The sequence below is a fragment of the Pezoporus flaviventris genome, unplaced genomic scaffold (assembly GCF_033815535.1).
Source record: "Pezoporus flaviventris isolate CSIRO_AGI_PZ_B2104156 unplaced genomic scaffold, CSIRO_AGI_Pfla_v1 ptg000025l, whole genome shotgun sequence".
Lineage (NCBI taxonomy): Eukaryota > Metazoa > Chordata > Aves > Psittaciformes > Psittacidae > Pezoporus > Pezoporus flaviventris.
This window is the reverse complement of record NW_026892573.1, coordinates 1,016,216-1,044,100: the sequence shown is the minus strand read 5'-3', so window position 1 is coordinate 1,044,100 and position 27,885 is coordinate 1,016,216. Positions and strand designations below refer to the sequence as shown.

The 27,885-nt window shown below is 44.2% G+C and overlaps 1 long non-coding RNA gene across 2 annotated transcripts; it reads right to left on the bottom strand.

Moving 5' to 3' along the window:
- Positions 1–3,473: 3,473 nt before the first annotated feature.
- LOC133271741 (uncharacterized) lies at positions 3,474–27,513 on the bottom strand. 2 transcript variants are annotated; one of them, XR_009744226.1, is made up of 3 exons: positions 27,482–27,513; positions 5,089–5,183; positions 3,474–3,863 (listed from the first exon to the last, which is right to left on the bottom strand). It is a non-coding gene; the product is annotated as an uncharacterized LOC133271741 (long non-coding RNA). The 2 variants fall into 2 exon arrangements; XR_009744227.1 differs by lacking the exon at positions 27,482–27,513 and adding an exon at positions 13,377–13,460.
- Between the last annotated feature and the right edge of the window lie 372 nt (positions 27,514–27,885).

The following is a 27,885-nucleotide window of genomic DNA, read 5'->3' as shown; positions in this document are numbered from 1 at the left end:
AGAGTGACACCAGTTTATACTCATCAATGCTGACCTATCCATAGGCACCTTATAGTGCTGTGTATGTCATTTTAACCTGCTTCTACATGAAAAATCATACTGATAAACAACAACTAAACTAGCAAATTAAAACCAATACATGTAAGGGTTTGTCTGTCCTTTAAAGCATCTCTGATGTTTCTTGGTTTATTTTGCATGGGCTTTCTTCAGACAGAACCATGGATCAACAATCCTCCATTGCCTGTAAAAATCTATTGATTTAATAACTTAGCTATGGAAAGGATAAAACCATTTAAGGGATTTACTTCTTTGTCAAAATGACTAACATGTATAAACAACAAGATAACAAAAAAGACTTCAGGAAACTGTATTGGCATTATGATAGTAGTTATTATATGCTATCCTATTTTCAGCATGCAATTATTCAGGGAAAAGAGAGCAAAGCAATGTTCCGTTAATGTACAGTAGCAGAAGAACTACACCTTATTATGTGTGATGATACCATACATCATGAAGTTAAACTATTTCACCAGTTCTTTCCTAACTGCAAGTAGGACAGCCCAAATCTGTAACATCATATTATTCAATCCTTAATTATTCACATTTTCATTCTAAAAGTATCGCCTGCTTTAGCTTTGAGTAGGAAACAATAATTTTTCATCATATAACAAAGAGCAGATGTGATTCACTGTATGCCACCAGTGGTTTGAAATACCTTTATAAGCTTAATAATAATAGGAATAGAGCAATTACAGTTTTTTGTAGTGCAAAACAGTTGTTTCAGCATACGTAAAACCGATGAACTGGCAAGCTTAGCCCTTAAAATAATTAATGATGGATTTAAAATTAAATCCATCAGCCATGAAAACCTTAAGTCATTCACCATTGGGCATATCATACATCAGGTGTCAGGAGAGGGAAAAAGAGATCTTATATCACAGAAGTGCTGCAAGTTTCCCTCTCACCAGTATGACACAGTCTTGCTGTCTTCTGTCTCCATTTCTACCTTGCTTAATGATCTTGCATTACACAGTACATTGGGAGGACAGCATCACTGGAGCTATCTCAACCAACTGAATGTCCACTGTTGATTACCATGGCTACTAGGCTGTTATGAAATGTGACACAAAAGACACTAACTAGAGCTTTCTTTCAAAGCAAGTGGCAGCCTTAGCCGCATTTATGCAATAGCTGGTCTTTTCAGTCTGCTATGCATGCTCTGAGAATACACCCAATGTTTACTCCCCAGGGAGGTAGAGGGAAGAATATGAAAAGATCAGTTTCATCTTAACAAACTTCTGATGTTATCATCTGAGATATTTGTTTAGATTCCCTGTGCAGTTAATGGAGAGAAGGAGACACTTTTGTGGCATGATTCATCTGAACTATGTCAGTTTAGTTTAGTTAAAATGAGATTAATCCCACCCTAGAATTGCCTACGTTATTACAGTCATCACATACAAAATCTGTTATTATTAGTTCAGAAGCTGACTATGCACTATAGACAACTAATGCTCATTGAAAACTAACTTTGTTACACTTTCTAAATTCTATTCAGGTGGTACTTCACTGATCAACCAGGTCGAGGTGCTCTTAAGCACCCACAAATGAATGGACTCAGCATCTGTACAGTTCAAAAATAATAAAACTGTGTATATGTATTGCAACTCTCAAGCAGCAGTTGACCATGAATTGGTCCTGCTTTCTGATATCTATTTTCTGCCTAAGTCATAGACTCATAGAATCATAGAGTGGTTTGGGTTGGAAGGGAACTTAAAGATCACCTAGTTCCAAACCCCCTGCCATGGGCAGTGATGCCTTCCACTGGACCAGGTTGCTCAAAACCCCATCCTGTTTAATGAGTTAGCAGTTGAATTTTCTTCCAGATTCTTCCAGAATGCCATGTACTGTTGTACTCAAGAGAAAGTCTTAGAAAGTCAGATGGAAATGTTCTAATCTTCTCTGTGGAGTACAAATGTTAAAGTAATTTCAAATCAAAGATACAACTGAAGGTAATACAGTGCTGAATAAATGATGGAAACTGTACAGCACCTGATCACTGAGCCTTCAGCTAACAAGAATAATAGGAGAATATGGTTTATCCCTGTCACAAACCTCTGTAAAAGAGAAAAGGATCTGACACATACTTATTAGTTTTTTACAGCAAACCAAAGGAGAATTGGAAGCGAAGGCCTTAATCCAAGTACCAAATGTAATCTTACGTTACACTGTAATTCAAATCCCCATACTATATATATTGTACAAGATTGTCTGCTGAAAAAACAGCTTGTGCAGAGGTGACAGGCTCAAGACAATGTTACTTGGCATAATCTCACTGTGTCTTTAACATTGCTTAATGTCCATAAAGAGGTAATTTTAAACCTAATCTGTCTGCTTCTGTTAATTTAATTTTAACAACAAAAGCTCAGGATCCTTTGCCATAAGCTTAGAAAGATATACTCAGACGGGCACTTAAGAAGATAAGGTATGAAACACAAATCCGAGTCTCTTTTCCTCACCTGAGAATACTATCAAAGTGGGAGCTCCCCCAGGAAAGTCAGGCAATTTTCAAGACCTAGTATTTCAATGAGCACTTTTCCCATCGTGCTGGACATGCTTGTTTGACCATGCCGAGTATTCTTCCTTGTTACTGTGTATTTTTCAGAATGCTTCCAAGGAATTCTTTAGCTTATTTTTTATAATATTATTTTCTGACATAAAAATGACAGTAGGCAGCTAATTAGAAAATTTCATACGTTAGCTGTTAATTTAAGAAGAGAATAAAAGATGAAGGTATGTCACAAAGCCTCTATACATAGTTACAATAAGGTAAGATCTCCTTGATTTATATTCTATTCCAGCAGGTTGCACTTGTCTTTCCTGAGTTAACAGAACCAAGAAGAGTTGAGGTTTTATGTTATTTTATTTTATTATAAATGGCTAAGTCAAATCCACAAATGGATGAGTTAGGCTAGCTGGAGTTCTAGAAATGAGACAAAATTCTTGCTTTTGATGAGTCACAATTTTCAAGGGAATAGGGTGTCTGAAGCTGGAATGGACTAGTTCTTGAACGTATCCTACAATCCTTTTAGTTTATGGCTTACATCCCTTTTGAAACCTGGAAAAATGATTTGACCTCTGAAAAGCACATTTTCAATGCATCCCATAAAACAGCAGGAAAGAATGCAGATTGAGAGTGCAGTTCCAGCACTTTGCTCTTTAAAAAGCTTTTAAAGATTGTCTTATTCATTCATCTTTGTTAAAAGATGAATGAACATGAGATTTTATCCTAGTCTGCCTGGTAAGGCAAGAATTATATTAAATCAGTGCCAAAGTGATCAGGGATGAGATCAGGATCAAAGTTCTGATCAGCTCACAATGGATTATTCTGTTTGAAATATTAAAAGGAAATTGTTTGGGGGGGGGGAATGGAAAAATAGAAATATGTTGCTGAATCAGTTAATAAATCTCACTGCCAGCATCGATCAAATTTTATTCACTGATGAAATGACATTGGAAAGAAAAAAGCTAAACATAAACATAGTTGAGGATATGACCACTGAGGAATTAAAAGACAATTAAAGTTCTTGGAATACAAAATAGTACCTAAAGAGTTCAGATCCCTATAAGAAAGACACTGGAGTGGGGGAAACAAACATTCTAAGATAATGAACATTTATAGCTCCAAAGTGCCACCTCTTAAATTGCTGTGAATGCCTTACATTTGACACAAAAGATCAGTGGAGATGGTAGCACACAGATCGTCAGAAATTTCATCAGACTTTAAACCTCCTGTTGATTTCAATGGTCTTTCAAGACCTTGCAGTAGTTGGACAACCATCCACAATAGATCTTTGATGTCTCTTTGAGAAAACAGCAAAGTAATATTTTCAGGGAAAATCTGTGTTTAACAGATTTTAACTCTGACATTGATGGTTCATGCATGAGGATTGAGTCCTTCTTCTTGCCCTGTTTGAGGAAGTCAGTATGCATAACTCAACTAGCTTGTCATGTAGTATCTAAACTCATAGGCATAAGGCTTCTGTGAGCATGAAAACGTCTTCACATTTTTGGAATATTCCATGTAAGTGAAAATAATTTGACATTGGCAGTGGAGGAATTAATCTCCAACAGAAAATGGAGTTGTTCTTCAGGACCTGCACTCTGATGCAAATGAAGCTACTAAAATGCATGAAGACAAGAAAGTTTTCTGGAGGAGCGTCTCCCCTTACATTTACAGAACCCTTTTCTTCTGGTACGCATATACAAGAATTTATATACTTGTTGTGTAGGTCCAGATACATATGCTCTGACTGATCTTTTTCTCCTTTATGTCACCCTATTCTCTCCTCATAAGTTACTGAATTTCATGAATCATACATGTTCTCTTTTTCTTTTCAGAAAACCTTTCATGTATTCGCTAACAATCCTAGAAGTCATGCTCAAACCAGCAATCTATCCAGAAGTAATTGGGATGGAAAGGCCACATTTAAAAAAAATATTAGACCGTGCTGCAGAACATCTCCTGGTACTGGGAGACTATAATTTATGCCATCATTTTTTTTAATTAGACCTTGGCACAGCTCTAGACTGGGATCCTGCTAGCACTCTCCCAAATCAGTCCTGGACATGGAATGTATCACAGGGACCATTCCCAGCAGACAGACTGCATGCACTCTCTGTTCTGGAAGCTATCATAGGCAGGTGCCATTTCTTAGCAGCTGATCTCAGTGCCCAAGAAAGTGTCAAGTTTAACTTGTATAGATACAGTCAATATGTTCTGCAGTTGATGCCTGTGCAGAGCTTGTTACTTTAATAATTTACATTAATTTAATAATTTACACTGGTGTGACAGTTAACTGACTATCCCCAAAATTACACCAGAATATTGAAATGCTCCCAAAATACTTTGAAATAAGATTTATATAGATTTTAAAGGGTACCATCTACTAGCTGGGTTAATCATTAGCAGTCAAAAAGAAAATTTAGATTCAGAGTTGCCCATGGTACACACCATCCGCAAGCCTTATCTTTATATGCTGTATCAACATGACAACAATGAAATGCCATGTTCCTTGCACCACTTACCTGAATAACACTTGCATAAATCCCTGTAATATCACTGAAGGTCATCGTCAAGTATCAGAGATTCTCATATTTTTTAGATTCATCAGTAGAGATACCTAAAGAATATTAAACATCCAAACCCTTCAACAACAATTATCATTATTAAATAAAATCCTTATCAGCTATATCTTTAGTACAAAAGAAATTACAAGCCCCAAAACACATCTGTAGCATAAATCCATAGCAGTACCTGATTTCTACAAGAGAATATTAATCAAGAAAATGTTTTTACTTTATCAACTACACTAGTGAAAAGGCATTTTCCATTACTTACAATTGCTTATTATACAAAGCTCAATGGGGTGAAGCAGAGGAAATCTTAAACCTTCAGATTTTAGCTGTTGTATTATTTCTCCAGCTTCACAATACGCTTGAAGTACCTTAGATTTCAAATCAAGGGATGTACACTGTGTGAGGGATTTACATAATAAAATTCACATCTGCCTGAGTTTTCCATGTGGACATTGCTTGTCTTAAAATATGAATTAGTATATTTACGAAACAAGTTCCATTTTATGTAATGATTATGATGCTGTTGATATTCATTAAATCAAGGTATTTTTACAATGAAATTGTGAGGCAAGAGCAATGATCAATATTTAATTAGAATTATGTGGAGTGCAGTATAATGATTCAATTGTTATAAAAGCAGAACTAAAAAAAAAAAAAAAAAATGCACGCATGTATGCAAACAGGATTTAGGCCTAACAGTTGAAACAAAAGAAAACAAGCCCAAAATTCAAGCTGATTTAAATTTTACAAAATTTCTGACATACTACAGATCTTTTAACATAACCCCATTCATTTTGTTAATATGATTCTTAAAGCAGTTTTACGGGCACATTATAGTAATGACTGTTTCTAAACCAATAATCTTTCTAAAGTATAAAAAAAGATGTCCAACTCAAACTACAACCCAGAAAGCTTTATGCCACACTGTTGCCTGACCCATTATGAGTGCATACTTTACATGCACAATATGAATGTTACATGGCTAAAGGCGAGTTATACAATGTCTTTTTCTGCGTCACAGAACACTTAACAAAATACCTTGACACTACTATACAACAATGAAGAGAAATCCATACTACATGCCACATCTGGAAAAGCACAAGAGTGTCAAATAAGACTCACTAGTACTCATTGCATGCTCCTTCCTGGTCTCCTGTAATTCTGTGTCATGTTTTGAACATACATTTTCTTCTTGAACCTAGTTTTTGAATTTGATATTTAAATATAGAGGCAGGTCAAAGAATATAATATCTCAGAAATGTGAGTTTTCACCAAGCATAAATGATTATTCAGTAATAAGGAAAAAATAAAAAATCTTATTGTTTCCTAAGATCACTCAAATTTCTTTGAAGAAGAACAGATCTTCTTCACAAAGGCAGGCAGACCCCTTTTGTAATACATTTCTACTCACAAATATTTTCAATAGCTCTAGCATTGACATGCTGCGTAAAGTAGTCTGGAGACAGGATCAGGGGTGGAGCACTAGCTAATCTGTGATGCTACTGGTACCACAGCTAATCTGCAAGAGAGTGAACGTCCTTCGAAATTTCAGTCAAAAATGGTGCGTGTTTTATCCCATTACCACGGAAGAGATAAAGATAAAATCTGGCCACAATTCCTTGCATAATAAGCAATATCTTGGCTACCCAGAGAGGAAATTGATAGCTGTAAAATCAGTGTGCTAGAAACAAAATGGAAATATGAAGTGGTGTACAGATGATTCTAAAACAAGATGCATTGCTAAAGGCACTGGTCTCAAATATCTCCCAAGCTTTGGAAATGGGCAACTTCCGTACCTCAGGCATAAGACCCAAACCAACTGGCATGAGTGTTTGTGAGTCAGCACAGGATTCCTGCACTGAGGATGAAGGTAAGGAAAATAAAGCTAGAGATTCCACTCATTCAGGAAAGGATCTCACTAAATGGTGCAACTTAATGTGTCCAATGCAGCTAGGCTTTCAGAGTTTCTTGTTATGGCAAAAGAACAGCACAGAAAACCCTTATATTGCCTGGAGCAGAAATGGACAAAATGTCATGGTAACTGTGTCTATGGCAACTTTTGACAAGGATAAAAGTAAGTGCTCAATTAACAAAAGTAAAACCATGGCATCTGTGACTTCTAAGAATGTGTTTACCTTGATTTGGCAAGTCACTGCAAAAATAATCATTAAACCTCCAGTCTTAGCAGCTATTCTGGCTTGTTTTACAAAGGTTAATAATGCTTTCTACATGGCACTGGCTTTCTGATGACACAGATTTAACATAGATTACAGTCCAGGGTCAAAAAAGAGTTTCTTTAAGACTTACCTTAAAGCTACTCTCTTTTTAAATCATGAAAGTGTTCCAGTCTCCAAACACTCCCTACATGTTTGACACTAACCTACTTCCTTCATTTCCTGTACAAACACTAAAAGAATGAGACTGAGTATAATGTCCTCTACTGCACCGATTAGCTGGAGAACAGCATAATGTAGTCAGTCTTTAATCCTGGCTCCAGACGTTGCTGTCAAGCTTTCCTTCAAGAATGAACAAGCAGTAAGAAGGAGAATTATTCAGGAAAAGTCAGGCTCTTTAGAAAAACAGGCCCGGCAGGCGGGGAGGGGGAGTTGCCCTTTATGTTAGGGATAGGCTGGAGAGTATGGAATTCTGTCTGGGGAGTCAGGGTTAAAGGGAAAACAGCTATGGGAGACATTACTATGGGAATCTATTACAAACCACCTGATTAAGAAGAGCCTGCAGATGAAGCACTCTACAGACAGATAGGAACAGCTTCACGTTCACAGGTCCTTGTCCTCATGGGGGATTTCAACCACCATGACATCTGTTGGAAGGACGGTACGGCCCAGCACAAGCAATCCAGAAGGTTCTTCAGTTGTGTAGAAGACAACTTCCTTCTGCAAGAAACAGAGGAGCCTACAAGGAGAGGTGCCATGCTTGGCCTTGTGCTCACCAACAGGGAAGGGCTCTTTGGAAATGTGATGCTCCAGGGCAGCCTTGGATGCAGCGATCACGAGATGGACGAACTTGAGATCCCCAGGACAGTGAGAAGAGCGTGCAGCAAGCTCACTGCCCTGGACTTCAAAAGAGTGGACTTTGGCCTCTTCAGGAACCTGCTTAGTAAGGTTCCATGGGATATAGACCTAGAGGGCAGGGGGACCCAAGAGTGTCAGTTAATATTCAAGGATCACCTGCTACAAGCTCAGGAGTGTTGCATCCCAACTAGAAGGAAGTGCAGCAGGAGGGCCAGGAGAACTCCTTGGGTGGATAAAGAGCTGCTGAGGAAAATTCAAATGAAAAAAAGAGTGGAAATAAAATAAAAAGTGGAAGCAAAGACAGGCAGCCTGGGAAGAATACAGGAATGTTGTCCGGGAAACTAGGGACCAGTTTAGGAAAGCCAAGGCCCAGTTAGAATTAAACTTGGCTAGGATTATTAAGTATAACAGGAAGGGATTCTACAGGTACGTAGTGAATAAAAAACAGACTAGGGACAGCACAGGCCCCCTCAGGAAGCTCTCAGGAGAACTAGCTACACAGGATTTGGAGAAGGATGAGGTTCATTAATGACCTCTTTGCCTTGGTCTTCACTGGCAAAGGCTCTGACCACACCGCCCATGTCTTGAAAGGCAGATGCAGGGACTGTGAAAATGAAGACCTTGGGCCCACTGTAGGAGAGGATCTGGTTCAACACCATCTTAAAAATCTGAACGTGCACAAGTCCATGGGTCCTGATGAAACCCATCTGTGGGTCTTGAAGGAGCTGGCAAATGAAGTTGCTAAGCCGCTGGCCATCATATTTGAAAAGTTATGGCAGTCAGGTGAAGTTCCTGACGACTGGCAAAAGGGAAATATAACCACCATTTTCAAGAAGGGGAAAATGGATGACCCAGGGAACTACAGACCAGTCAGTCTCATCTCTGTGCCTGACAAAATCTTGGAGCCGATTCTCCTGGAAGGCATGCTAAGGCACATGAAAAACAACAAGGTGCTTGGTGACAGCCAGCATGGCTTCACTAAGGGGAAATCCTGCCTGACCAAGTTGGTGGCCTTCGATGATGGGGCTACAGAACTGATGGACAGGGGTAGAGCAGTTGATGTCACCTACCTGGACTTCTGCAAAGCTTTCGACACTGTCCCACATGACATCCTTGTCTCTGAATTGGAGAGACATCAATTTGATGGATGGACCACTCGGTGAATAAAGAACTGGCTGGATGGCCACACGCAAAGAGTTGTGGTTAATGGCTCAATGTCCGGCTGGAGACCAGTAACGAGCGGTGTCCCTCAGGGTTCAGTGTTGGGACCAGTCTTGTTCAAGATCTTTGTCAATGACACAGACAGTGGGATTGAGTGCGCCCTCAGCAAGTTTGCCGATGACACCAAGATGTGTGGTTCAGTTGATATGCTGGAGGGAAGGAATGCCATCCAGAGGGACCTGGACACGCTTGTGAGGTGCGCTGATGCCAACCTCATGAAGTTTAACCATGCCAAGTGCAAGGTCCTACACCTGGGTGGGAGCAATCCCAGGCACAGCTACAGGCTGGGCAGAGAAGAGATTCAGAGCAGCCCTGAGGAGAAGGACTTGGGGTGTTGGTCGATGAGAAAATGAACGTGAGCTGGCGGTGTGTGCTTGCAGCCCAGAAAGCCAACTGTATCCTGGGCTGCATCAAAAGGAGTGTGACCAGCAGGTCGAAGGAGGTGATCCTGCCCTTCTACTCTGCTCTCGGGAGACCTCACTTGGTGTATTATGTGCAGTTCCGTTGTCCTCAACATAAAAAGGACACGGAACTGTTGGAACAAGTCAAGGGCAGGTTGGACAAAGCCTTGGGTGAGATGGTTTAGTGTGAGATGTCCCCGCCCATGGCAGGGGGGTTGGAACTAGATGATCTTAAGGTCCTTTCCAACCTTAACTATTCTATGATTCTATAATTCTAAGTAAAGATTATTGCCAGTTCTCTGTTCATTCTGTTCTCTCTTCCTGATTTGTCTTCATATGTTCTTCCCATTTCTTCCAGCTGTTATTCAGCAGTAGTCAAGTTTTATTAATGATGTTTACCTACCCCACTGTTTAGCAATCTTTTTTTTCCCATGAGATAGTGAGCATCCATTAACAAGGAAGTCCTTGTGACTTTGATTCCTAGTAATGAAGAATAGAAACTATGGTTTTGTCTGCTAGGTAGGATCCTTTTCCGAAAACATTATCTGCCTGAAAATTAAGCAGCTGTTCTCGGTGCACTATTTTACAAGAGGATGGTTTCAGCAGTTAAGGGATTTAAGGGGTCTTTTTTTTTTTTTTTCAATTTAAATGCTCACAATATTTTTGTTTGAGGAAAGTGAAAGCTTTGCATAGTGTAAAAATAAAAGCTGACACTGTTCTGTGCCCTACACTTGACTAGTTGAAAACATCAGCACCTTGCATAGATAAAACACTATTATACACAGGCTAGGAAAAATAAGATATTTCTACCCAAAACTTTGATTGTGAGATGAAATGGAACAGCTCATTATTCCATTTCCCTAAGCTATCACCAAAACTGAGGTTTGGCGACTGGGCCTAAGAGGCCGTAAAAGTAAATGAAGTACCCTATCAGAGAAGCCTGAACATAAAAGCACAGACAAATGCGTCAAGCTATGGCTCTCCAAGTTCTCCAGCTTCCATACTGTAGGGTACATCACACAGCAACACTGCCCTGCAGACAGAGACCATTGGTACCCTGAGGTCCCCAGCAGCCCCAAAGTCAAAGCTTTCAATGAAAACATGACTACTTATTTAGTGGTGCAAGTGTACAAAATAATAAAAGTTTTAGTAAACATTCCAGTTTTGGTTGACTGCCCAGTTCTAACAAAAAATCCAGGTAAAGCAAAGAGTAGTGACAAGCTCACCAACTACTGCCAATTAGCAACCAGAAGGTGAGAATCAGGGATGACTTGGCTCACTTGGAGCTAGATGGAAATAAGAAACGAGCACAACTGAAGTATTTCATCAGACCTAGTGTGCTAGCCACAGATTAATAATTTAATTTCCTTCTGGCTTTCTGTCTCCAAAGAACTGATGAGTTTTTGACACTATTCTTTTACCAGAATTGCAAACCTCTCAGCTCTAGAAGTGAGAGTCAAGAGCTGCTTCAGTTCTAACTCATTTGAACAGTCTCTTGCACATAATGTATTTTTCAGCAAGAAGAGCTAAAGTTACTGTCATCTAATGCTATTAAGTCATTTACATGATTAAAAAGTAATTATGAATACGTATTGTTGGATTTGATGAAAATACCCTGTATCACTTGTCATGTATAATACACCGTACCCTTGATACATATGGAGTTGTGAAAGGTGAGATAAAATGCAGTCATTTATGTAATTCAATGTAGACAGGAACACAAAAATAGTGTGGAGGTGGCTAAGGTTTGTGATAGGCAGTTTGTATATCAGCAGACAGAAAAAAATTAAGCCATGCTTAATTACCAATTGTTGGAAGTTCTCATTTGCTTTTCAGAGAAATTATTATCATACCCTACTAAATAGTATTCGTTAATGCAATTCGAAAAACAGACTGTGGTAAATAGAACTTAAACAGTGCTTGTAAAGCTCAGCTATACAGTGACTATACACTGGGCTCTAGGGGAAAAAAGAAAAAAGATTTTACATTAATTACAATGTTTTAACCAAGAGTTTTTAGAATGAAGGCAGCTGAGAAGAGATTCAGAGCAGCCCTGAGAAGGAATTTGGTCAATTAGAAACTTAACATGAGCTGGCAGTGTGCACTCACAGCCCAGAAAGCCAACAGTAACCTGGGCTGCATCAAAAGGACCGTGACCAGCAGGTCAAAGGAGGTGATCCTGCCCATCTACTCTGCTCATGTGAGACCTCACCTGGAGTATTGTGTGCAGTTCTGGTGTCCTCAACATAAAAAGGACATGGAACTGTTGGAACAAGTCCAGAGAAGGGCCACGAGGATGATCAGGGGACTGGAGCACCTCCCGTATGAAGACAGGCTGAGGAAGTTGGGGCTGTTCAGCCTGGAGAAGAGAAGGCTGCGTGGAGACCTCATAGCAGCCTTCCAGTATCTGAAGGGGGCCTATAGGGATGCTGGGGGGCAACTCATTAGGGACTGTAGTGATAAAACAAGGGGTAACAGGTTAAAACTTAAACAGGGGAAGTTGAGATTGGACATAAAGAGGAAATTCTTCCCTGTAAGGGTTGTGAGGCACTGGAATGGGTTGCCCAAGGAAGCTGTGAATGCTCCATCCCTGGCAGTGTTCAAGACCAAGTTGGACAAGGCCTTTGGTAATATGGTTTAGTGTGAGGTGTCCCTGCCCATGGCAGGGGGGTTGGAACCAGATGATCTTAAGGTCCTTTGCAACCCTAACTATTCTATGATCCTATGATATTTGATTTCCATGCACAAAAGCCTTTGCATTTTGCAAATCCTGACCCAGCAGCGACCCATACCTCCTCCAACCCTGCAGTCTCCCAGCCCTTCCGGCTAACTCCCAGTTACATCCTGGGCATGACGTGCTGTGGTATGGAATACCTCTTTGGTCAGTTTGGGTCAGGTGTCCTGTCTCTGCTTCCTCCTGGCTTCCCCTCCTCCCTGGCAGAGCATGAGGCTCACAAAGTCCTTGGCCAAACCACAACATCATTGTTATCAGCTCTGTTCCCGAGCCGAAAGTCAAAACACTGCACTGCACCAGCTACCAAGAAGGAGAAACATGACTGCTACTGCTGAACCCAGGACAATGTGTAACTATGACAAGGTCGGTGCTGTGCCTAAAATAGGAAGTGTAATGAAGTAGACTGATGAGATACATCAGTTCCATCAACTCTTCCTTTTTTTGCTGAGTCCTGCAGGTCTTAATGTTACCCTCCTCTCTTCTTTTGCCCCCCTGGTCTAGCCAGGGAAGCCAACTGATAAAAGTGGTTTCATCCCATAGTCAAAGTCTATTGCACAAATTCTACAGGCTCTCCAGGATCATACCAAACGTTAGCAAATGATCTGGTTTTAATACTTAAATTAAATGATTATTTATTCATTTATGTGAAATCTATCCCATTATATTTGAGATATAAGCACTAAATTTACTTAAGTAATGTTTTATTAATTTTTAAAAATTACTTGAAAGAGTAACAAATTCCACTTGTAATTTAAATAATTTAATTCCTTAACCAAGTAATTGTTTTACGTTACATTTCAAAAAGTATAACAGACTCACTATTATGTCATTCTGGGAAACAATTTTTACCTTTTTAAAGAAATACCTGTGCTTCAGAAATGATTAAATATCAAATGTTAAAGTCACTCTGCTGTCATGCTCTCCTCAAAACAGAGAATAATAACGTATATAAAATACATATTACCTCATAAACCTCGAATTTTAATAATTGTTCAAGTATCAAATTTTATTTGATTTATATGCTATGCTAATAATTAAGTTACAGTTTATTTTATGTTCTATATATAGTAAAACTATAACATGGAGAAGTCAGGTGATATCCTTACCTTGGAAAACAGAAGGCAGAACTCTTAACTCCATGTTCAGTTCATAAATAAAGGTTGTCTACAGGCAAAAACAAGGAAAAAAACTAGAGAACATGTCTTCTTTCCTTAGAAAAGCTTGGCACCTCACATACTGTTTGGAAAACCTGTCTTCCCCATTCCCTATTCATGCACCCTCTCCATGCTCACAGCCACACTCCCATTTTGAAAACAGGATTCTGAAACAGGTAAGGTGAAGGTCACCAAGGATAGAATCATTCTTCTTGGAATTAATTGAGTTAAATAGTCATTCTCAGCCTGGAATGAAGTGAGTGGATGCAAGTGTTAATGGGGGGCAAAATCACAAACGTCACAGAGGAGGTGATTACTGCAGTGGAGGGGCTTCAGGGTGACCTCTGTGAGGAGAAGCCAGGTCTGCCTTGTGTCAGACACAGTTCCAGCCAGCTCCAGCCAACCCACCACAGGGCACAGTTGAGCCCTCAGACAAGAGCTGGCACCTCAGGGGAAGTGTGTTTAAGGAAGGGTAAAAAATGCTGCCTGACAGGAGGGAGTGAGGAAACATGAGAGAAGCATCTCTGCAGACACCTAGCCCAGTGCAGATGGAGGGGAGGAGGTGCTCCAGCCACAGGAGCAGAGATTCCCCTGCAGCCAGTGGTGCAGCCCATGGTGAGGCAGCTGTGCCCCTGCAGCCCATGGAGGACCACTTCAGAGCAGATACACACCAGCAGCACAGGGAGGACCCCACGGCAGAGCTACAAGTTTTTTAATCTCATATTCTGCCTGTCTTGTTGAGGAGGAGGAGTGAGAGAGTGGATGAGTGTGTGGCTGCTGGCCAAGGTCAGTCCACCAAAGGGACTCAGGAGGTCCCGGGGTCACTGATCACTAGTGTAGAATTACAGAGCTATTTGAATCTGCTGAAGGCATCTCCTGCGGTTCGCTGTCAGACCACTGGTCTGATCTGCACAGCCGTCCATCTGGAACATGAGAACAAGTCCACATCCCGTCAGTACTGCACTTAATGGTGATATGACATACAGACCTAGTGTCAGTTGTTAGTAGGAAGAGATGTGAAGATTTACCTCAGAAGAAACGAAGTAGATCCCAGAAGTGGTTTATTTTTACAATGCATTGCATGAGCCCATATGCAAAGTCAATTTTTAAATGAAAGTTGTATTGAAACAACCAAACTGGAACAACAACAGTTTTATCTGACAAAATAATCTGTCTTTCTCTCCCTGTACAAAGACTAAAACCCCTTTTTGGGTTAACAGTGCTTTTAGTCCAAGCCAGCAAGTGTGTCTGGAGATATAAACAAGAGCCCACATGCTGCTTTTACTCAAAACAGTAGCTTCAATATTTGAAGTAAGATTACAGGCTAAATTACTCAAGTCCTACTATTTTACCAGTACCTTCCAGTAATTCCTCTTGTGTTTTCAGAACACCCACATAACTTCTCAATGTACAGTGCAAAGAAATCAACAAGAATGAAGACTCACAGGATATACCACTGAAAAACATACTGGTACAGATGAAATAAAGAGAGAGGAAGTGCAAAAGATAACATAAGGATGCCAAAATGGCTTGCACATCTTTGCTAGTCAGATTAGACTAATGTGGAAATTGCTACAGGGATGTCAAGTACTGAGACTCAATATAATATAAGAATTATAACTACATTAGTTCTTAACACAGGAAAATATTATTGACTACATGTAGTTTTCTGCTAGTTCTGGAAAGCCAAAAGCTAAAGGCTATCAGGTTTGATCCTGAAGATTTCATCAAATTAAAACAGGCAGAACTCATTTGCTTAAGAACTAGAGTGTGCACTGGCGTAAGAAAAATAGCATTGAAGAGCAGGTTAAATAAAGACAAATAATGTAAGGCTTGAATTATGAATGTAGTTCAAGGTGGCAATGTCATGCATACTTTCCAGCCTGTTTTTTGAACTGCAGGTGCAGCTCCACCCTGAATGCAAGTAAGAACTTTAGTAAGGTCTAACTTACCGAGAAAAGAAAGCACCCATCATTTTAGGAACTATGCTAAGGCAAAACCTGTTGTCCTGGGTTCAGCAGTAGCAGTCATGTTTTTCCTTTGTGTTAACTGGTGCAGTGCTGTGTTTTGACTTCTAGCTTGAGAACAGTGTTGGTGAAGCCGATGTTGTCGGCTGTTGCTAAGTGATGTTTACCCTGACCAAGGACTCTGTGAGGCTCATGCTCTGCCAGGGAGGAGGGAAAGCTGTGAGGAAGCAGAGACGGGGCGCCTGACCCGGGCTAGCCAGGGAGGTATTCCATACCACAGCACGTCATGCCCGGGGTGGGGGGGGTAACTGGGAGTTACCCGGAAGGACAGGGGCTTCCGGGTGGAACTTGCTTTCTTAGCCGGTGGTATTGTATTCTCTTCCCTTGTTATTTTCCCTTATCATTGTTTTAGCTGATAGTAGCGGTGGTGATTTGTTGCTGGACTGTTCTTGTCTCAACCCGTAGGAGTTGCACTCTCTCGATCCTCCTCCCCGTTCCTCCAGGAGTGGGGAAGGGGAGAGCCCCGGTGCAGGGGGGGGGGAGACGGACACGGACCTTGATTGTTGTCAGCTCGGCACCACTCACTGGGGTGAGTGAACAAGTTACCTGACTGGGTTTAAACCACGACAGTTCTTTTTGGCGCCCAACGTGGGGCCCGAGGGGTTGAGATAAGAACAGATCTGACTGGACTGATAGTCACTCGTCACAATGCTGATTTATTGGCTCTCAAGGTTGTTCCTCTTGATCTCACAGTTTCAGTATATCATAACTTACGTCCATTCGGTATTTGCTGTATTAGTGTTTTTCAAGTGTGGGGCTTGGGCTAAGGTTTTTATCCCATTGTACTTTATGGTAATGACTTGTAATACAATAGAATCATTGATCATGAAACTGATCTGGCTTATGTTCCCAGTGTGATCACCACCTTTATACTTTGGGAGGTATATGATGGAGGTGCTTAGCAATTACACATCTTTTTTCTCCTCCTCAGGTGCTCAACCTGTGAAGGAGACATCCTTTTACCCTCCTAGTCGTCCCCCCAGACCATTTACATTTGAGAGTTTTGAAGCTTTTGAATGGCCTTTTAATGCTGTTGAGACTTGTTTGCTGATGGTGATGGGAATCAGCATGCTAACACGCATACAGAGTGTGTTTTGCCCACTACTGATTTCAAGAGTTAAGCAGAGTCAGGTTTGGGTCTTGTCTGGGGTCAAGTGATGATGTAGGAGGACCGAGAGATTTTCCCTGAGGCTGGACAGCCATGAGTGGCAGGGTGTGTGGGATAGTATGGGCAAGTATCTAGGTCAGTGGGCCCCTCCAGTACTTTGGAATTTCACAACCGAACAACTGCAAAATCCAGAAGAATTAGTAAAACACTTAAATGAGGTGTGTGGTCATTCTGGCCATACCAGAGATGGACAAATCACGGCAACGTGCTGGGGCTTGGCCTATGCTTACAGGGCCTTGTTCAACACTATCCAGCACCTTCAAAAGGAAAAGAATGTCGGTGGATCTGAGGGCAAAGCAACAGTCGCTACTCAAACTTTGGCTGCAATGAACAGCACAGCTACCCCAGCGGCAAGTACAGCAGCTGCTCAAACTTCAACTGCAACAGACAGCGCGGTTACCCCAGCTCCAAGCACAGCAGCTGCACCAACCCCAGCGACAAGCACAGTCGCTACTCAAACTTTGGCTGCAATGAACTGCGCAGCTACCCCAGTGGCAAGTACAGCAGCTGCTCAAACTTCAACTGCAACAGACAGCACGGTTACCCCAGCTCCAAGCACAGTAGCTACACCACCCCCAGCAACAAGTACAGTTGCTACTCAAACCACAGTGATAATCACTGCAGCCAAACCAGAGGACCAATTTGTACCAATATCGGTTGCCCCTGTACGCAAGAGAGCAAGCAAAAAGGAGGCAAAAAGGGTGAAGCGAGATGAAGAACCAATGAATTCACCACCCTGTCCAGAATCTGATCAGGAGTCATCATCACATGACGAAGAAGAAGAAGAAGAGGTAACTTCTCGACCTTGGACCTCAACCGAGCTGCGGAATATGCGAAAAGATTTTACCCGTCAACCAGGGGAGCACATCATCACCTGGTTACTCCGATGCTGGGACAATGGGGCCGATGGTCACGAACTAGAAGGTACAGAAGCCAAGCAGCTGGGATCACTTGCTAGAGAAGGGGGAATTGACAAAGCAATTGCAAGAGAGAAAAAGTCCCTCAGCCTTTGGAGGCGGCTCTTGGCAGCTGTGAAAGAAAGGTTTCCGTACAAGGACGATGTTACGAGTCGTTCGGCCAAGTGGACTACTATAGACAAAGGCATCCAGTCTCTGAGGGAATCAGCCATCGTCGAGATGATCTATCACATCAAGCCGAATAACGGGGATACACCTATAGATCCAGATGAAGTTGAATGTACACGGCCCATGTGGCGAAAACTTACACGGAATGCACCGTCATCATATGCCCATTCCTTGGCAACAGTGACCTGGAATGACATAGTACCACTAACAGTGGATGAAATGGTTCATAAACTCCGAGAGTTCGAAGACAATCTCACCCCTTCCATCATCTCAGCTGTGGAAAAACTGTCCCAGGACCTCGACAAATTGAGGGACGATGTATCTGATTTATCCAGCTCCTCACGTGTACCAACACACGTCTCCGCTATTAACAAAAGGTGCCCTATTGTTCAAGAGAGGAGATACAGAAGGTATACGCCACGGGGTACCCTATGGTTTTACCTGCTGGATCACAGAGAAGACATGACAAAGTGGGATGGAAAACCTACTTCAGCTTTGGAGGAACGGGTGAGTGAACTGAAGAGGGGAGCAAGGGCCAAGACTGATCGTCCCATGAGAGCTACGGCTTCAGTCTCTGGTGAGCAGTTTCCCAGATGGAGTGGAAGGGCTGATTTTACTCCAGCTCCTGTAGTAATGAAGAATAATCCCTTTCAACATGACTTAAGTGTCCAATGCTGTGACAATCATTAGAGGGGCCCTGCCTCCAGCCAGGTGGAGGTAGGGGACAATCGGATTTACTGGACTGTGTGGATCAGATGGCCTGGCACATCAGTCCCACACAAGTATAAGGCTCTAGTAGATACCGGTACACAGTGTACCTTGATGCCATCAAGCTGTCAAGGGGTGGAACCCATCTATATTTCTGGAGTAACAGGAGGAACCCAAGAGTTGACTGTGCTGGAGGCTGAAATCAGCCTGACTGGGAGGGAATGGCAAAAGCACCCTATTGTGACTGGTCCAGAGGCTCCATGCATTCTCGGCATAAACTACCTCAAGAGAGGGTACTTCAAAGACCCAAAAGGGTACCGGTGGGCTTTTGGTATTGCTGCTTTGGAGACTGAGGAAATTGAGCAGCTGTCCACCTTGCCTGGTCTCTTAGAAGATCCCTCTGCTGTGGGGTTGCTGAAAGTTGAAGAACAACAAGTGCCAATTGCAACCACAACAGTGCACCGGCGGCAATATCACACTAACCGAGACTCCCTGATTCCCATCCATCAGCTGATCCGTAGACTGGAGAGTCAGGGGGTGATCAGCAGGACCCGCTCACCCTTCAATAGCCCCATATGGCCAGTGCAAAAGTCTAATGGAGAATGGAGACTAACAGTAGACTGTCGTGGCCTGAATGAAGTCACACCACCATTGAGTGCTGCCGTACCGGACATGCTAGAACTTCAGTATGAACTAGAGTCAAAGGCAGCCAAGTGGTATGCCACGATTGATATTGCCAATGCATTTTTCTCCATTCCTTTGGCAGCAGAGTGCAGGCCACAGTTTGCTTTTACTTGGAGAGGTGTCCAGTTCACTTGGAACCGACTGCCGCAGGGGTGGAAACACAGCCCTACCATTTGCCATGGACTGATCCAGACTGCACTGGAACAGGGGCAAGCTCCAGAACACCTGCAATACATTGATGACATTATTGTGTGGGGCGATACAGCGGAAGAAGTCTTTGAGAAAGGGAGGAAAATAATCCAAATCCTGCTGAAAGCCGGTTTTGCCATAAAACGGAGTAAGGTCAAGGGACCTGCACAGGAGATTCAATTTTTGGGAATAAAATGGCAAGATGGACGTAGACAGATCCCCACAGATGTGATCAACAAGATAACAGCAATGTCTCCACCAACTAATAAGAAAGAAACGCAAGCTTTCTTGGGTGCAGTGGGGTTCTGGAGAATGCACATCCCAAATTACAGTTCGATTGTAAGCCCTCTCTATCATGTGACCCGGAAGAAGAATGATTTTAAATGGGGCCCTGAGCAGCAACAAGCCTTTGAGCAAATTAAACACGAGATAGTTCATGCAGTAGCCCTTGGACCAGTCCGGACCGGACCAGATGTAAAAAATGTGCTGTACACTGCAGCTGGGGAGAACGGTCCTACCTGGAGCCTCTGGCAGAAAGCTCCAGGGGAGACTCGAGGTCGACCTCGGCTTTTGGAGTCGGGGATATAAAGGATCTGAGGCCAGCTATACCCCAACTGAGAAAGAGATACTGGCAGCCTATGAAGGGGTTCGAGCTGCTTCGGAAGTGATTGGCACTGAAGCACAGCTCCTCCTGGCACCCCGGCTGCCTGTGCTGGGCTGGATGTTCAAAGGCAGGGTCTCCTCTACACATCATGCAACTGATGCTACATGGAGTAAATGGGCTGCACTAATTACACAACGAACTCGAATAGGAAATCCCAGTCGTCTAGGCATTCTAGAAGTCATCATGGACTGGCCAGAGGGCAAAGATTTCGGAATGTCACCAGAGGAGGAGGTGATGCGTGCTGAAGAGGCCCCACCATATAATAAACTGTCAGAAAGTGAAAAGCAGTATGCCTTGTTTACTGATGGCTCTTGCCGTATTGTGGGAAAGCATCGGAGATGGAAGGCAGCTGTATGGAGTCCTGGACGACAAGTTGCAGAAACTGCTGACGGAGAGGGTGAATCGAGTCAGTTTGCCGAGGTGAAAGCCATCCAGCTGGCCCTGGACATTGCTGAACGAGAAAAGTGGCCAGTACTTTATCTCTATACTGACTCATGGATGGTGGCAAATGCCCTGTGGGGTGGTTGAAACAATGGAAGCAGAGCAACTGGCAACGCAGAGGTAAACCCATCTGGGCTGCTGCACTGTGGAAAGATATTGCTGCCCGGGTGCAGAACCTGGTGGTGAAGGTACGTCATGTAGATGCCCATGTACCCAAGAGTCTGGCCACTGAGGAACACCAGAACAACCAACAAGTGGATAAAGCGGCTAAGATTGAAGTGGCTCAGATGGACTTAGATTGGCAACATAAAGGTGAATTATTTTTGGCCCGGTGGGCCCATGACACTACAGGCCATCAGGGCAGAGATGCAACATATAGATGGGCCCGTGACCGAGGGGTGGACTTAACAACGGACACTATTGCCCAGGTTATTCATGAGTGTGAAACATGTGCTGCAATTAAACAAGCCAAGCGGTTAAAGCCTCTTTGGTATGGAGGACGATGGTTGAAGTATAAATATGGGGAGGCCTGGCAGATTGACTATATCACACTGCCACCAACCCGCCAAGGCAAGCGCCATGTGCTTACCATGGTGGAAGCAACCACCAGGTGGCTGGAAACATACGCTGTGCCCCATGCCGCTGCCCGGAACACCATCCTGGGCCTTGAGAAACAGATTTTGTGGCGACACGGCACCCCAGAGAGAATTGAGTCAGACAATGGGACTCATTTCCGGAATAACCTTATAGATATTTGGGCCAAAGAGCATGGCATTGAGTGGGTATATCACATCCCCTACCATGCACCAGCCTCTGGGAAAATCGAACGGTACAATGGGCTGTTAAAAACTACACTGAGAGCAATGGGTGGGGGAACTTTCAAACATTGGGATACACATTTACCAAAGGCCACCTGGTTGCTCAACACCAGAGGATCTGCCAACAGGGCCAGCCCAGCCCAGTCAGAACTTTTACATATTGTAGAGGGGGACAAAGTTCCCGTGGTGCATATGAAGAATTTGCTGGGGAAGACAGTCTGGGTTATTCCTGCTTCAGGTAAAGGCAAACCCACTCGTGGGATTGCTTTTGCTCAGGGACCTGGATACACTTGGTGGGTAATGCGGGAAGATGGGGAAGTCCAATGTATACCTCAAGGGGATTTGATTTTAGGGGAAAACAGCCAGTGAACTCAATTGTATGCTGTTGCCTGCTGTGTAATGCTTTTATAGCCCATCAACTAGATGTCTCCAGGTCACCAGCGACTGGCGCTGACTTCCCTCCAGCCATCATCCCAACAGAGAATGAACTTGGAACATCATGGACCGAATGGACTCGGCAGCATTATAGGGATTGGTCCATGCACTAAGAAAATGATTTTTTCCTCTTGGTCTGTATGTATATGGATGTATATATGTGGGAGAACGATGGTGTATTGAAAATGTGGGATCTGAGCACGACGTGAATGGTATGGAATAAGGGGTGGATAATGTCCTGGGTTCAGCAGTAGCAGTCATGTTTTTCCTTTGTGTTAACTGGTGCAGTGCTGTGTTTTGACTTCTAGCTTGAGAACAGTGTTGGTGAAGCCGATGTTTTCGGCTGTTGCTAAGTGATGTTTACCCTGACCAAGGACTCTGTGAGGCTCATGCTCTGCCAGGGAGGAGGGGAAGCTGTGAGGAAGCAGAGACGGGGCGCCTGACCCCGGCTAGCCGGGGAGGTATTCCATACCACAGCATGTCATGCCCGGGGTGGGGGGGGTAACTGGGAGTTACCCGGAAGGACAGGGGCTTCCGGGTGGAACTCGCTTTCTTGGCCGGTGGTATCGTATTCTCTTCCCTTGTTATTTTCCCTTATCATTGTTTTAGCTGATAGTAGCGGTGGTGATTTGTTGCTGGACTGTTCTTGTCTCAACCCGTAGGAGTTGCACTCTCTCGATCCTCCTCCCCGTTCCTCCGGGAGCGGGGAAGGGGAGAGCCCCGGTGCAGGGAGGGGGGGGAGACGGACACGGACCTCGATTGTTGTCAGCTCGGCACCACTCACTGGGGTGAGTGAACGAGTTACCTGACTGGGTTTAAACCACGACACCTGTGTTATATGATTTCCAGGAAAAAAAAAAAAAATCCCACTATAATATAAGAAAACTGGTGGAATTCTATCTTCCTCATGTCACAGCTCCTGGGCAAAAGAAAACTCCCATTCTTCACTTTGAACGGAAGTCAAAGGATTAATGTTAATACCATAACAACAGATACCCATGAAAAATGTGTGCATTACCACTCTGTCCACTCCTCTCAATAAACTCCTAAAGCAGCAGTCAAGAAAGCACCAGCTTGAAAAGAATGAATGGCATATGTTCTGTGTTTCTGGCTGATAGCAGCATGTCCAGTTAGCAAGACAATGACAAATTCCATCACCTGCTGCTAAGAAAGAATTATACACATGGAAGCAAATTAGGACTAGAGTTCCATTTTCTAACAACCTGCAGATCCTGTGTCTATCAATTTTAATTGTGGGTGCCTTTTGCCAGCAGGAACAAGCAGGTTGTGTTGCTGACCCTGTTGCTGGTGTCCCAGACTGCTGACCAATATGGTCGCTTCCAGAAAGAGAGCTTGCAGTAAGAAGACTGCAGCAACTCAGACAGAGACCCCATCCCAAACCGTGGCTGTTCAGGTCTCTGGATGCAGGGAGTGCCAGAGCCTGCTGCTGCCGGGGGAGGGAGGACAGCATTCCACCTGTGTGAGGTGTGAGCAGGTAGAAGATCTGCTTAGCCTGGTGGCAAAACTTAAGGCGGAGGTTGAGATGCTGAGGACCATCAGGGAGGGTGAAAGGGAGATCAACTGGTGGAGTAACTCCCTGGCGTGCCAGTTGGAACGGTTCCAGGGAGATACCCCCCAGAAGGGGAAGGACCCCCTGCCTTCTCACACAGAGGGGGATGGCCCGAGACAGCCCCTGCCCTGTAGCTGTTACGCAGAGGTAGGGGACCAAAAAGACGACAAGGGTTGGAAGCGAGTTCCAGTTCGGCGTCGTGGGAAACCCTCCCCCCTTCCTGCCCTGCTTCCCCAGGTGTCCCTCCGTAATAGGTTTGAGGCCCTGGATCTTGAAGGAGAGGTAGGTGAGAATGTGGGGCAAGGCCAGCCTACAAGGCTACACAGGAAAAGGGGGTCGACTTTGCACCTCAAGACTGCCTCTGATAAGAAAGAAAGAAGGGCCATTGTAGTAGGCGATTCCCTTCTGAGAGGAACAGAGGGCCCTATATGCAGAGCAGACCCTCATCATAGGGAAGTGTGTAGTCTGCCTGGAGCCTGGATCAGGGATATCACCGCGGTGCTCCCCAACCTGGTGCACCCGACAGACTACTACCCGCTGCTGGTCTTCCAGACAGGTGAGGGGTAAGCTGCTTCCCACAGTCTGAGGGGGATGAAGAAAGACTACAGGGCCTTGGGGTGGATGGTGAAAGAGTCTGGGGCTCAAGTGATCTTCTCCTCACTCCTTCCATCTTCCACTGAGGATGTGGGAAGGAATGGGAAGAGTCAGTTCATAAATGATTGGCTTCGAGACTGGTGCTACAGGCAGGGCTTTGGATTCTTTGATAACAGCTGGTTTTATAGGGCACCAGTCTGGACAATGACAAGTGGGAAAGGTTTATCTCACAGAGGCAAAAGGATGCTGGGTCACGAATTAGCAGGGCTCATTTGGAGAGCTTTAAACTAGATTCAAAGGGGGATGGGGTTGTAGCTGGGCTTGCCCCAGTGGGGCAGCACTCCAGAATTGATGAAGACTGGGAGGCCTCCTATAATCCTAGGGTGAAATCGGTGTGCTCAGCTCGCTCCCTGGAATGTCTGTACACCAATGCGCGCAGCATGGGAAATAAGCAGGAGGAGTTGGAAACCTGTGTTAAGTCAGGAGACTATGATCTGGTGGCAATTACAGAGACGTGGTGGGACAGCTCACATGACTGGAATATAGTCATGGAGGGCTATGTCCTTTTCAGGAAAGACAGGCCAGCCAGGCGGGGTGGTGGGGTTGCTCTTTATGTACGGGAGCAACTACAATGCACTGAGTTCTGTCCAGGGACAGATGACGAGCGAGTTGAGAGTCTGTGGGTGAGAATTAAGGGGCAGGCTGGCAGGGGCGATACTGTTGTGAGTGTCTGTTACAGACCACCGGATCAGGGTGAGGAAGTTGACGAGGCCTTCTACAGGCAGCTGAGAGCGGCCTCACAGTCACAGGCTGTGGTCATCATGGGGGGTTTTAACTTCCCTGATGTTTGCTGGAAGGACCACTCAGCAACCCAGCCGCAGTCCAGGAGGTTCCTCCAGTGTATGGATGATAACTTCCTCCTGCAAATGGTGGATGAGCCGACCAGGAGAGGAGCGCTGCTGGATCTCATCCTCACTAACAAGGAGGGTCTGGTCGAAGCAGTAAGGGTTGAGGGCTGCCTTGGTTGCAGCGACCACGAGATGGTGGAGTTCAGGATCTTGTGTGGTAGGACTAGTAGAATAGCAAGTAGAATTGCAACCCTGGACTTTAGCAGGGCAAACTTTGGCCTTTTCAAGCAATTGCTAGAGGAAATCCCATGGGCAAGGCTGCTTGAAGGTAAAGGGGCCCAAGATAGTTGGTTGGCATTCAAGGATTGCTTTTTCCGTGCTCAAGATCGGAGCATCCCGACATGAGGGAAGTCAAGGAAGAGGGCCAGGAGATCTGCGTGGCTAAATAGGGAATTGCTGGGTATGCTCAAGTAGAAAAGGAGAGTTTACAGGTCATGGAAGGAGGGGCTGGCCACTTGGGAGGAATATAAGGCTGCTGCTAGAGGATGTAGGAAGGCAGCTAGGAGGACTAAAGCCTCCTTAGAATTAAACCTGGCGAGAAGGGTCAAGGACAGCAAAAAGAGCTTTTTCAAATACATGGCAGACAAAACTAACACCAGAGGCAATGTAGGCCCACTGATGAACGGGATGGGTGCCCTGGTGACAGAAGATACAGAGATGGCAGAGTTACTGAATGCCTTGTCTCTGTCTACTCTGCTGCAGGCAGTCCTGAAGAGCCCTGTACCCCTGAGACCTTAGATGAAGTCAGGTCGACGGAGCGGTTTGCCTTAGTCGATGAGGAATGGGTTAGAGACCAGTTGAGCAATCTGGACATCCATAAATCCATGGGTCCAGATGGGATGCACCCGCGGGTGCTGAGGGAACTGGCGGAAGTCATTGCTGGACCACTCGCCATCATCTTTACCAAGTCTTGGGAAACGGGAGAGGTGCCTGAGGACTGGAGGAAAGCAAATGTCACTCCAGTCTTCAAAAAGGGCAAGAAGGAGGACCCGGGTAACTATAGACCGGTCAGCCTCACCTCCATCCCTGGGAAAGTGATGGAACACCTTATCCTTGGTGACATCTTAAGGCATATCAAGGATAAGAGGGTTATGAGCGGCAGTCAACATGGCTTCACCAGGGGGAAATCATGTTTGACCAATCTCTTAGCCTTTTATGAGGAAATAACACGGTGGATGGATGATGGCAGAGCGGTGGATGTGGTCTACCTTGACTTCAGCAAAGCATTTGACACAGTCTCTCACGGCATCCTCAGAGCTAAATTGAGGAAGTGTGGTCTGGATGATCAGGTAGTGAGGTGGACTGCGAACTGGCTGAAGGAGAGAAGCCAGAGAGTTGTAGTCTATGGGGCGGAGTCTAGTTGGAGGCCTGTAACTAGTGGAGTGCCTCAAGGGTAAGTACTGGGACCAGTATTATTTAATATATTCATCAATGATTTAGATGAGGGAATTGAGTGTACTATCAGCAAGTTTGCTGATGACACTGAGCTGGGAGGAGTGGCTGACACGCCAGAAGGCTGTGCTGCCATCCAGCGAGACCTGGACAGGCTGGAGAGTTGGGCAGGGAATAACTTGATGAAATATAACAAGGGAAAGTGTAGAGTCCTGCATCTGGGCAGGAACAACCCCAGGTTCCAGTATAGGTTGGGGAACGACCTGTTAGAGAGCAGTGTAGGGGAGAGGGAGCTGGGGGTCCTAGTGGACGACAGGATGACCATGAGCCAACACTGTGCCCTTGTGGCCAAGAAGGCCAATGGCATCCTGGGGTGTATTAGAAGGGGGGTGGTTAGTAGGTCGAGAGAGGTCCTCCTTCCTCTCTACTCTGCCCTGGTGAGACCCCATCTGGAATATTGTGTCCAGTTCTGGGCCCCTCAGTTCAAGAAGGACAGGGAGCTGCTGGAGAGAGTCCAGCGCAGGGCAACGAAGATGATTAAGGGAGTGGAGCATCTCCCTTATGAGGAAAGACTGAGGGAGCTGGGTCTCTATAGTTTGGAGAAGAGGAGACTGAGGGGTGACCTTATTAGTGTATATAAATACATAAAGGGGGAGTGTCACGAGGATGGAGCCAGGCTCTACTCAGTGGCAAACAATGATAGGACAAGGGGTAATGGGTACAAACTGGAACACAAGAGGTTCCACTTAAACTTGAGAAGAAACTTCTTCTCAGTGAGGGTGACTGAACACTGGAACAGGCTGCCCAGGGAGGTTGTGGAGTCTCCTTCCCTGGAGACATTCAAAACCTGCCTGGACACATTCCTGTGTAACATTATCTAGGTGTTCCTGCTCCGGCAGGGGGATTGGACTAGATGATCTTTCGAGGTCCCTTCCAATCTCTAGCATACTGTGATACTGTGATACTGTGAGTTTAAAACCAAACGATATGAACAAATTACATGGCATTATTTAACACTCATTCCCTCAGTAAGTATGGCTCACCATGATTCCAAAAGCAAACAAACAATTAACATGCTGAATTTTAAGTCAGTTATATCCAACTAATCTTCAATTACCTATATTTTTCTAGTTTAGTTTGGTGAAGTATATGAAATGTAAAGAGCACTAGGAAAAATATGAGGAACACTGAAGAGAAGTTTGCTTTTATGTTAAAGTCATTCCTGTGAACACCTGTGAACTGTTGAGTTTAATTGAGCTACATCTGCTGATTTTGTGAGTTCTGACTGATTCTCTGTCCTTATACTGTCCTGAGTTGTCTCTTCCTTCTTCCTTTCCATGTCTTTTTGGGGTACTGTCTTGAGTTGCCTCTTTCTTCTTCCTTTCCATGTCTTTTTAGGGTACAGTAATACAGAATGACACACCTGAGAAATTAGCACCTAAAAATCTGCAAGTTGTGTAATGGGTGGTAGTTGCAAAGACATTTAAAAAGCAGACAAATTCACAGATATAGTTGTTACAG